We start from the raw sequence: 10,998 nt of genomic DNA, 5'->3' as shown, positions 1-10,998 counted from the left end.
ATTCTTTTTATTATTTAAACTTCTCCTTTTCTTTCAAAAAAAGACCACCGCACTTTGTACTTAGCCAGCTATTTGTTTTTTGCTCATTCAGACTCAATCCTGTTCTTGTTTGCTCACCTCCGGCTTGCCGCACAGTCAAAAGGAAAAATAACGATTTTCCCTTTTGAGCCAGTTGTCTGCGTTGTCATTATTCTAATCATGGCGCTCTTCCCAGCCCAAATTTCATCTGATGGGCCAAAGGACAAGACAAAACAAACTGTCCTACTGCCATTCAGACAGGGATCGTGGTTCATGCCTAAGCAGATGACTACGTTCGACAATTGCCGCCAGGTGGCGCTTTGAAGGGACACTAAAGTGGACAGCTTACTTCATCAGATGCGTCCGTGCATTTATTATGTTACTCAAACAATACAAACCAACCAATTCTAATGAATTTTTTTTCACATGCACGTATAAGTAAGCATGAATGCTGCGCAAACAGCTGAGTACAATTTTTTTATTTTTGTTTTGATTTTGTAGTAAATTTAAATATCAAAGGCTTGATAACACAACTGTGATTTTTTTCTTTCAAATCTTAAAGAGATGTTCTATTTGATCCGATATTCTACACATAACCAAAAAAAAAAACAGTCTTATGACTGTATATTTCTAAAACTACTTTGACATTTCGCTGTACAGCATTTGCCATTTGCTTAAGGTAGTTTCGTTGGGGGTAGATTTTTGTTTTGTGCTAATGAAACTATCTCTTAATTGTAGCATGCAAAAAAATTAAAAGATTTGTGTTTGCAAACGTATAAATTATAAATTTAAACACTAAAAATTTGAAAAAATGCACAAAATGTTGAAAAACCTTTAAAATTTGAAGAAACTATTTAACATAAGAGTGTACTTGGATACAACTCAGAAATTGCAATATTTCATCAGCTGGACAAGTCACTTGACCTTCTTTAATGAACACTGGGGTTAGTATTCTATTCCGCTCGCGGAATAATTAAAACTTTCCGAGAATATTCTGAAAGCAGAATAGAATGCCAACCCTTAAGGCCAAAACAGAATGATCGCGTTGTGCTTTGTTTGTGAGTGTCGCGCTGGAAAATGCAACTCTGCAAACAAATTCCACAAAAGCAACGCACAAAAGTAAAACAAACTTTAACTTAACCTTTAACATATTATTTTACTTACGGCAACACAGAATGACGATCGATTTCAGTCGTCAAAGGTGAACATTTTTTAGCTTTACCGCGTTGCTTTTCTGGGATTTGTGTGCAGTGTTCCATTTTTGCAACGCGACACTTAAAAACAAAGCTAAAACTTTAAAAATGAAACAAAAGTGAGAGGGAAATTTCATCTATTAGAACTCTATTGTCTGTTATTCCGCCTGAAAAGCTAAACGGAATACTCAGCTTAAAGGTTGGTACTATATTCAGTTTTCGCGGTGAAACTCCATATAAAAAAATTACTGGAAAATATTGATGAAGTGTTCATTTCGCTATAACTTGTTTTTTCATATAGAGAAGTTATGAAAGAAACATTTATTTTTGATTTATTTTAGAAGTATATTTATTTATATTTTCATACAAATAGTGTCTTATTTACGCATCCACAAATAATATTTTTTTCCATCCCGAGTAAATACATGAGAGCAAGATCACTAACACTAACAAACACTTAGTTACAATTAGAAATTTGGCGATCGCGTTTATTTTACGTAAGAAAACGGCTTGTTTCGCAGCGACAGTGGTTGTGCTCTTTTTGGGCATCGTGAAATGTAAACTTCTCTATATGAAAAAACAAGTTATAGCGAAATGAACACTTCATCAATATTTTCCAGTAATTTTTTTATATGGAGTTTCACCGCGAAAACTGAATATAGTACCAACCTTTAAGCTGAGTATTCCGTTTAGCTTAAAGGTTGGTACTATATTCAGTTTTCGCGGTGAAACTCCATATAAAAAAATTACTGGAAAATATTGATGAAGTGTTCATTTCGCTATAACTTGTTTTTTCATATAGAGAAGTTTACATTTCACGATACCCAAAAAGAGCACAACCACTGTCGCTGCGAAACAAGCCGTTTTCTTACGTAAAATAAACGCGATCGCCAAATTTCTAATTGTAACTAAGTGTTTGTTAGTGTTAGTGATCTTGCTCACATGTATTTACTCGGGGTGGAAAAAATATTATTTGTGGATGCGTAAATAAGACACTATTTGTATGAAAATATAAATAAATATACTTCTAAAATAAATCAAAAATAAATGTTTCTTTCAAAACAAGCAATTGTAGTGTTATTCTTATTTTGAAACAAGTGGAAGATGCTGGCAAAGGCTTTGGAAAGTTGTGCTTATTTAACTAATACATACGAAAATACTACAAAATCTAATTATTTTTACAAACAAAAGCTAAATGCGTTTCTTTGTCAATAGTTTCATCATTTTCATTATTTATAAATTTCGAAGGGGTGAATGAATGAATGAATTTGAGTACGGTCCCCACACTCACATTTGTGTGTAAGCATGTACGTAAGCAGCTGATAAATTGGTGCCATATTAATTTTTATATGTAAATGGCAACATTCTGGCCCAAGAAACCCAAAAAAATCAAACGTGGTAATCTTATCAATCCACGGAAAGAACGATTTAGGGAAATTTTTCCCAAAAAAAAAACGTAATGGCCTTAAGAGAGTAGCAAAAAGAATTGGGTGAACATAGAAACTGCAGAAAAACACAAGTTAATTAACAAAAAGAAGCTAACAAGAAAGTTAAAAAGTGTTTCGTAAAAATAAATTGAAATTAAGACACAAAAAACTGTCCACAGTCCATTCAAAACTCATTCATTGTTCATACAAAGTTATGTTTATCACCTTCTTGCACTGCAAGACTGTTCGTGATCTTACTTGGTTGTTATTGGCCTTATGGCCATTTTACTGTCAGTAAAGATGTTCACACTCAAAGTCCTCGCGTTAGTACCACACCACCTCACGCATTCCGTGATGGCCCGGATCTCCGCCTGCAGGACCGCATTATAGTCTGGCAGTCTAAAACAGATCTTAGTCCTTGGGTCCTCAATAAAGACCTACTTTGTCTCCTAGATTTGATCCATCCGTTTAACATGATCTTCTAGACGGCAATACTAGGGTTCCGTAAGTCAGCAGCGCCTCGCACTCGGAACTTCCTTCCCTTCCTTCCAGATTTCCTATCGTCGCCTCGATTATACCGCGATGGTATAAGCTGCTCCTGTCCTCAATTCATTTTCTCGTTGCCTTAAGTTTCATAGCCGAAGTGGCTGAATTACAATTAATTTGTATGTCTATGAGTCGGATATCTAGAGTAGTCTCCAGCGCCCTAGTGGGCGTGGTCCTCATCGCTCCGGCTATGCCAAGACAACATGTTCTCTGAACTTGTTGTATGGTCATGTTGCACTTTTTCTCCATAGCAGTCCACCAAACCACAGAGGCGTGGTGCGTCAAATTGGCCCACCTTCGTTTTACTCGTGAACAAGCATATTTCTGTCTTCTCTGTGTTGACACTGAGATCCCTGGGTCTAGCCCAGTCATATGCCATATGCGAGACCCTTTCGGCCCTTCAGTATAGCTGGTTTGGATCCTTACCCCGAAGAAGTATTATAACATCGTATGCATAGCAGACGTGTTCAAATTCCACCTCAGTCAGCATCCGTAGTAGGTTATTTATGGTGTTTGTTAGTGTTAGTGATCTTGCTCTCATGTATTTACTCGGGGTGGAAAAAATATTATTTGTGGATGCGTAAATAAGACACTATTTGTATGAAAATATAAATAAATATACTTCTAAAATAAATCAAAAATAAATGTCTCTTTCATAACAAGCAATTGTTGTGTTATTCTTATGATCTTGCAATTAGAACAACATTATTTTGAAACAAGTGGAAGATGCTGGCAAAGGCTTTGGAAAGTTGTGCTTATTTAACTAATACATACGAAAATACTACAAAATCTAATTATTTTTACAAACAAAAGCTAAATGCGTTTCTTTGTCAATAGTTTCATCATTTTCATTATTTATAAATTTCGAAGGGGTGAATGAATGAATGAATTTGAGTACGGTCCCCACACTCACATTTGTGTGTAAGCATGTACGTAAGCAGCTGATAAATTGGTGCCATATTAATTTTTATATGTAAATGGCAACATTCTGGCCCAAGAAACCCAAAAAAATCAAATATGGTAATCTTATCAATCCACGGAAAGAACGATTTAGGGAAATTTTTCCCAAAAAAAAAACGTAATGGCCTTAAGAGAGTAGCAAAAAGAATTGGGTGAACATAGAAACTGCAGAAAAACACAAGTTAATTAACAAAAAGAAGCTAACAAGAAAGTTAAAAAGTGTTTCGTAAAAATAAATTGAAATTAAGACACAAAAAACTGTCCACAGTCCATTCAAAACTCATTCATTGTTCATACAAAGTTATGTTTATCACCTTCTTGCACTGCAAGACTATTCGTGATCTTACTTGGTTGTTATTGGCCTTATGGCCATTTTACTGTCAGTAAAGATGTTCACACTCAACGTCCTCGCGTTAGTACCACACCACCTCACGCATTCCGTGATGGCCCGGATCTCCGCCTGCAGGACCGCATTATAGTCTGGCAGTCTAAAACAGATCTTAGTCCCTGGGTCCTCAATAAAGACCTACTTTGTCTCCTAGATTTGATCCATCCGTTTAACATGATCTTCTAGACGGCAATACTAGGGTTCCGTAAGTCAGCAGCGCTTCGCACTCGGAACTTCCTTCCCTTCCTTCCAGATTTCCTATCGTCGCCTCGATTATACCGCGATGGTATAAGCTGCTCCTATCCTCAATTCATTTTCTCGTTGCCTTAAGTTTCATAGCCGAAGTGGCTGAATTACAATTAATTTGTATGTCTATGGGTCGGATATCTAGAGTAGTCTCCAGCGCCCTAGTGGGCGTGGTCCTCATCGCTCCGCCTATGCCAAGACATCATGTTCTCTGAACTTGTTGTATGGTCATGTTGCACTTTTTCTCCATAGCAGTCCACCAAACCACAGAGGCGTGGTGCGTCAAATTGGCCCACCTTCGTTTTACTCGTGAACAAGCATATTTCTGTCTTCTCTGTGTTGTTCCCTGGGTCTAGCCCAGTCATATGCTATATGCGAGACCCTTTCGGCCCTTCTGTATAGCTGGTTTGGATCCTTACCCCGAAGAAGTATTATAACATCGTATGCATAGCAGACGTGTTCAAATTCCACCTCAGTCAGCATCCGTAGTAGGTTATTTATGGTGGTCACTCAAAGGAGTGTCGATAAAATGCCCCCCTGTGGCGTGCCCTGTTCCTTTATATTTATGTCATGGGACCCGCAATTTATCCACCTGTTCCTTAGCATATGGTGTATCCAGTCTTGTAGGACGTATTGGTATCGAATGATTCTTCTCTTTTATGCACAACCTCGTGCAGGGTAGTCTCCAACGACTTTCCCTTGACATAGGCATGGTGTTTGTATTGGAGCAGTTCGCTGTCCTACTCTTTATCATGTTATCCACAATACGTTCCATAGTTTTGAGTAGAAAGGACGTAAGATTTTTAGGCCTATGGTGTCGCAAACTTGCCTTGCCGGGCCTGGGAATAAACACTACCCTTGCCTCCTGCCAAGCTTTCAGAGCATATGCAAGTCCTAGGCACGCTGTGAAAATAGTGCCAGATAAGGCGCCCCTTTTGTAGTAATGCCGGAAATATTCCATCAGGTCCGGGTGACTAAAATGCTTTGAAGCTCCTCAACGCTTCCTTGACCATAAATTCCATTATGATAAAGCTTTGATCAACCTCTTTATTCCAAGATTCCGGTGTCTCCGAGAGTCCCGTCGTATCCTGTGGAAATTGCGTTTTTATCAAAATCTCAATATATCCTCCGTCGTTTTGCTCTCATTCCCATATCGTCTACTTACGTTTCAGTTTGGACATGGGTTTTTGAGAGAAAATTGTTCATTTTGGCGGCGTCATTAACGCTGCGACCTGTTCGCAGAAAAGCTTCCTGGAGGCACGTTTTGCCGCTCTGATAATCTTATTGTATTCCTTGAACCGTGTGTAATACACATCCCAATATACATCCGCTTTTTAACAACGTCAGAGCATGACAAAAGTCTGCGGACCTCTTTCCCAATGTTCCTTTCTCGAAGAGGACAACAATCTTCGAAAGACTCCACTAGTGGCGTCTTAATTCTGTTGACATTATTGTCAATTTCTTCTATACTTAAACAATCTAAATTATCTTGCCTAAGTCTTCTTCTGGGTAGTCTTCCGAATTGTGGCCAGTTGGTTTTCAAATTATTACGGAAGCTTATGGGATTCGGCGCTGAACGTGCTATTCTAAACCTAATGTGGCGATGGTCTGAGAAGGAATGCTCCATGGATAAACTCCAATCCACAGCCTCATCGATTAGATCCCTAATCCTATTAACAAAGGTAGCGGTGTTACCAATATTAAGTGTTATTAGGTCGTTAGTTGTTGTTGTTGTAGCAGTTTATTGTATTCTATCTTTCGTCTGCTTGATTCTGTTGAGTGTCAAGACCCAGGAACTCCGCGACTAAGATGGGGTGCGTCCACAGGGATCTGAGTCTGAGTCGAGTGGGTCCGACCGGGCAGTTAAACAAGTGATGTGTATCGTGCGGTCCCTGGTTAAAATCGGGACATACATCTTGCACGTCGGCATCAATCCTAGCTCTGTGGGAATTGAGGCGGCTGCATCTGCCGGAACGTAATTGAGCCAGAACCATTCTGGTTTGCCGGGGAGATCGATTTCTTCGGGTGCAATGGGTGGCGGTCGTTCTCCAAGAACTACATTCACCCGGTAGCCATTTACCGCATCAGCTACCGTGTCTGCGTGAATGTTGTTCAGACCCGCTTGATCTAGAGGTTCTCTCTTGTAGCGCTGAACCTCACGCTTTAGATCGTGTAGATCTACCTTAAGGCTACTGGGCGGTGGGTATCTATCCACAAGATGATGATTTGGATGATTTCTGCGATAACAGCCCAAAAGGTATTGCTTAGACAGCATGTAGTTATGTCTTCGCACTGGTAGGATCTTTGTCTCCTGATGGAGGTGGTCCACATGAGAACTGAGGAGACAGCCCGTCGCAGTTCGGAGGGCGGCATTCTGACAGATCTGAATATTATTCCACTGGGTGTCACAAAGTTGACGAGACCACACCGGAGCTGCATAACTTACCATAGACCGGCCAATTGCTTTGTACGTGGTCAACAAGGTTTCTTTGTCTGCACCCCAAGTGCTGCCAGCAAGTGACTTAAGGACCTTGTTTCTACTTTTGACTTTATTGCAGACTGCTGTGGCATGTGGGGAGAATGTGTAAGAGCTGTCAAATGTGACGCCAAGTATTTTGAGACACTTGATGGTCGGAATCGTTTCTCCATCGACCATCACAGTCAGCTCAGTATTCACCTCACGCGTATTTGTTGTGAACAGTGTGGCTGAAGATTTGGTGGCGGATATCTTCAGATTTCTTGCACCGAAATATGAGGCAAGCTCTTTGAGGTAGATGTTCAACCTATCGCAGATGTCATCAATGGGTGGGGGGCCTGATGCCATGATCGTACAATCGTCCGCATATGATACGATCTCTATGCCGTCTGGAGGAGGTGGGATGGAGGATAGGTAGAGGTTAAACAGTGCCGGAGATATCACCCCACCTTGGGGAACTCTCCGTTTCACTCTACGGTGTTTCGACTTCTTATCCCTAAATTCCACAAATGACTGGCGACCACACAGATAATTCGCGACCCATTGCTTCAGGCCTGGCTGGAGGGACGTGTTGGCGATGTCCTCAAATAATTTGGCATGGCTGACCGTGTCGAATGCCTTCGATAGGTCCAATGCCACGAGGACCGTCCTATCACATGGCTGATTGAAGCCACGGCAAGTGTGTGTGGTGATGACATGCAAAGCTGTTGTTGTGCTGTGCAGTTTCCGAAATCCATGTTGATGCTCGGCGAATGGAAATTCTCCTACGAGACTCGGGAGGAGTAATGCCTCAAGCGTCTTTGCCACTGGTGAGCGAAGGGAGATCGGTCTGTACGACTCCCCCAAACTCAGGCCTTTTCCAGGCTTCAGTAGCGGGATCACTCTGCCCATTTTCCAGACATCGGGAACTATAAGAGTGTTCAATGACAGGTTAAGGACAGTGGTAAGGTACTCAACTCCAGGTGAATCCAGATTCTTCAGCATCAATGTAGAGATTCCGTCGGGGCCCAAGGCCTTGGAAGATTTGGCGCCACGGATGACATTCGTAACTTCGCCCACGGTAAATTGTGATGGCTGAGGTCCTGTCATCCCGTCTACCGGGGTTCGAGAGTGACTTAACAGTGGCCCACAGTTTGCCCACACCGGTGCCTAGGTTACATTGCTCCAAGTGTTCCAGCCGCAAATTCCGCTTATGTTCGTTGACTACCCTGTTTATTTCCAGATTCAGTTCGCTGATTCTGGGGTTAGCGGGGTCCATAGCACAAATCCCATCGCGCTCGTCTGCGAGTACCACTGCTTGCGCCGGGAAATTGGGTCGCACTTGGGGTATTCGACCGGCTGGTATAAAGCGAGCGGCTGCTGCGTTGATGATGTCTCGGAATTTCCTCTCGGCTACAAGCACATCAGAGGGGGGTGGCAGTTCATTGAAGCGGCAATTGGTATACTCTCTGAAGCCAGTCCAAATGGCCTTCTTGTAATTGATGAACGTCCGGCGCTCAGAGGTTATGAAGTCGGGTGGTCGGTCGATGGTGAGGATTATGGGGAGGTGGTCTGACCCCAAAGAGATGACGGCTTGCCAGGATACGCCACTCAGGAGATCAGGGGATGCAAATGAGATGTCTGGCGAGCTGCTGCACCTCCTCGTAATCCTAGTGGGGGCATCCTCATTCACCGTGCAAAACGTGGAACTATCTATCTGCTCTGCCAAGCGCATCACACTCCATGGCATTCTATCTGCTCTGGAGAATGCCATGGCGTGTGATGCGCATTAAAATCCCCTAGAACCAGACGATTATGGCCAGGTAGAAACCCACTTATGTCGGGGTTGTAAGCCTGGCCATTAATAGGGACACAGCTACCAACCGGCGGTATATACACGTTGTATATCACTTGCGTCAAGCGCAGGCGAGATAGGTCTATACTGCACGGAATGGTGTATAACGAAGGCCAATCCCCCACCTCCATTCCTTAAGCGATCCTTACGTAGCACATTGTAACCGTGACAACTGTGCAAGCTGCAGGTGTTGGTCAGCTTTGTCTCCTGGATCGCTGCGACCAATATGCTTTTCCGACTCATAAATTCCACGATCTCATCGATCTTGCCACGCAGTCCGTTGCAGTTTAACTGCAAGAACGATACACTTCCCGGCACTGGCCTGCCAATAGTAGGGCTAGGATGCTGCCGTTGCGTAAATTGCCGTACGGGAGAGGTCGGGGAGGTCACATAGTCCGACGACGAGGACGCCGAAGGCGACGACGACAACGCTTGTGACCCACTGCTGGCTATGTTCGCACAGCACCTTGCGACATAGCCAGTATGACTATATTCCCGCAGTGAAGTTAGGCCAGAGGAAGAACGGAAATGTACCCATTCCATGCACCGGTAACACCTCACCGACACCGACCGATGATGAAGGCGGTTCTGGCAAACCGAACAGAACCATGGTCCGGGGTTCTTTTCAATCCCGGTACGGACCAGAAGCGTGCGGAGAAGGCACTCCGGGATGTGCCTCTCCCATGACGAAAAAAGACGAACACGTAAACTGAGGCGGCAGCCCTTGCCGATGAGGATTCCATCGGGTCAATCCGGTGCGTACAACCGGCTGCCATGGGATTGAGGTCGTTAGTTTTTAAGAATTGCCCAGCAGGGCCTTATTAATGTTGGTATTACATCACGAAATGTGGTGAGAGTTCGCATCGCACCCTATTAGTACCACGTTTCCTGCTTGTTTTGGTTTCCTCACCAATCGTTTCAACTCCGACGTAGATGGCGGTGTCGGAGAATTGAAAGGCAGATAAAGTGATGCCAGGTATGATCCTCTGTCTCCCTGTCTCATTACTGTTGCATCCGACGTTGACAACTCTGGGGAAAACACATAATTTAAAATTGTATGACAAATAACTCGGATCCTCGCCCGAGTACCATTGTTAGCATAGAATAATTGGTAGTTGATATGGTTCAGTTCAGAAACTTTGTTCCGGGTCGTCCATGGCTTCTGAATTAAGGCAATATGAATTTTACCCTTGCTGATTTTCTTCATCAGAGCGCGAGTAGCTGTCTCGCTCCGATGGAGGTTTATCTGGATAACCTCAATCATTGCTCCTCCATTAGATGGCCATTTTGGGAGTGGGTGATGGTATCAAAGTCTGCTCCCTGTTTTTTACGCTGCATTGAGTTTTCCGTCAATGCAGTGCATGACATTTAATTATTAGGATCTTTGCATATCCTAGTCTTCCGAATATTGAGAAAGTCAGTAATGGTTCCATCATCGGGTCTCGGTTCGTTAGGCTGTATTAAGTCTATCTAAAGTTATGGTCTCATCGTCGTCTCCCTGTGCGTTAGGCGGCATTGAGTTCTCTGTCACTGCACTGCGGCCCCTTACCTTTCTCATCTTCCCTTCCGTAATGGCTGAAGCATCCTTTTGAAAGTCACAGTCCTCAATGAAGACTCAGGGGCCGCACACGCTTCCTTCGTTTCTGTTCCAACTTTGTCACCATCCGCAGGACCCTATATGGGGTCTTCATCGCTGGAGGGATGGACTGATCTTCCCAGAGTACTTGAAAGCGGGGAGCTCTTTTCCTTCTTCAGCATCTTGGCAGTGTTATGCTCATGGGGAGATCTGATTCTCTTTCCAGCTTCCGTAGAACTGCTAGGAATGTTAATTCTATCCCTTCCAGCATGCTGCACTTTCGCCCGATTGCGCTGCCGGTACATACTCTTCCGTCTCCTTCGTCGTGCCCTGG

This window comes from Stomoxys calcitrans, chromosome 5, assembly GCF_963082655.1.
Source record: "Stomoxys calcitrans chromosome 5, idStoCalc2.1, whole genome shotgun sequence".
NCBI classification, from domain to species: Eukaryota; Metazoa; Arthropoda; class Insecta; order Diptera; family Muscidae; genus Stomoxys; species Stomoxys calcitrans.
Note: the sequence above shows the minus strand (reverse complement) of the source record.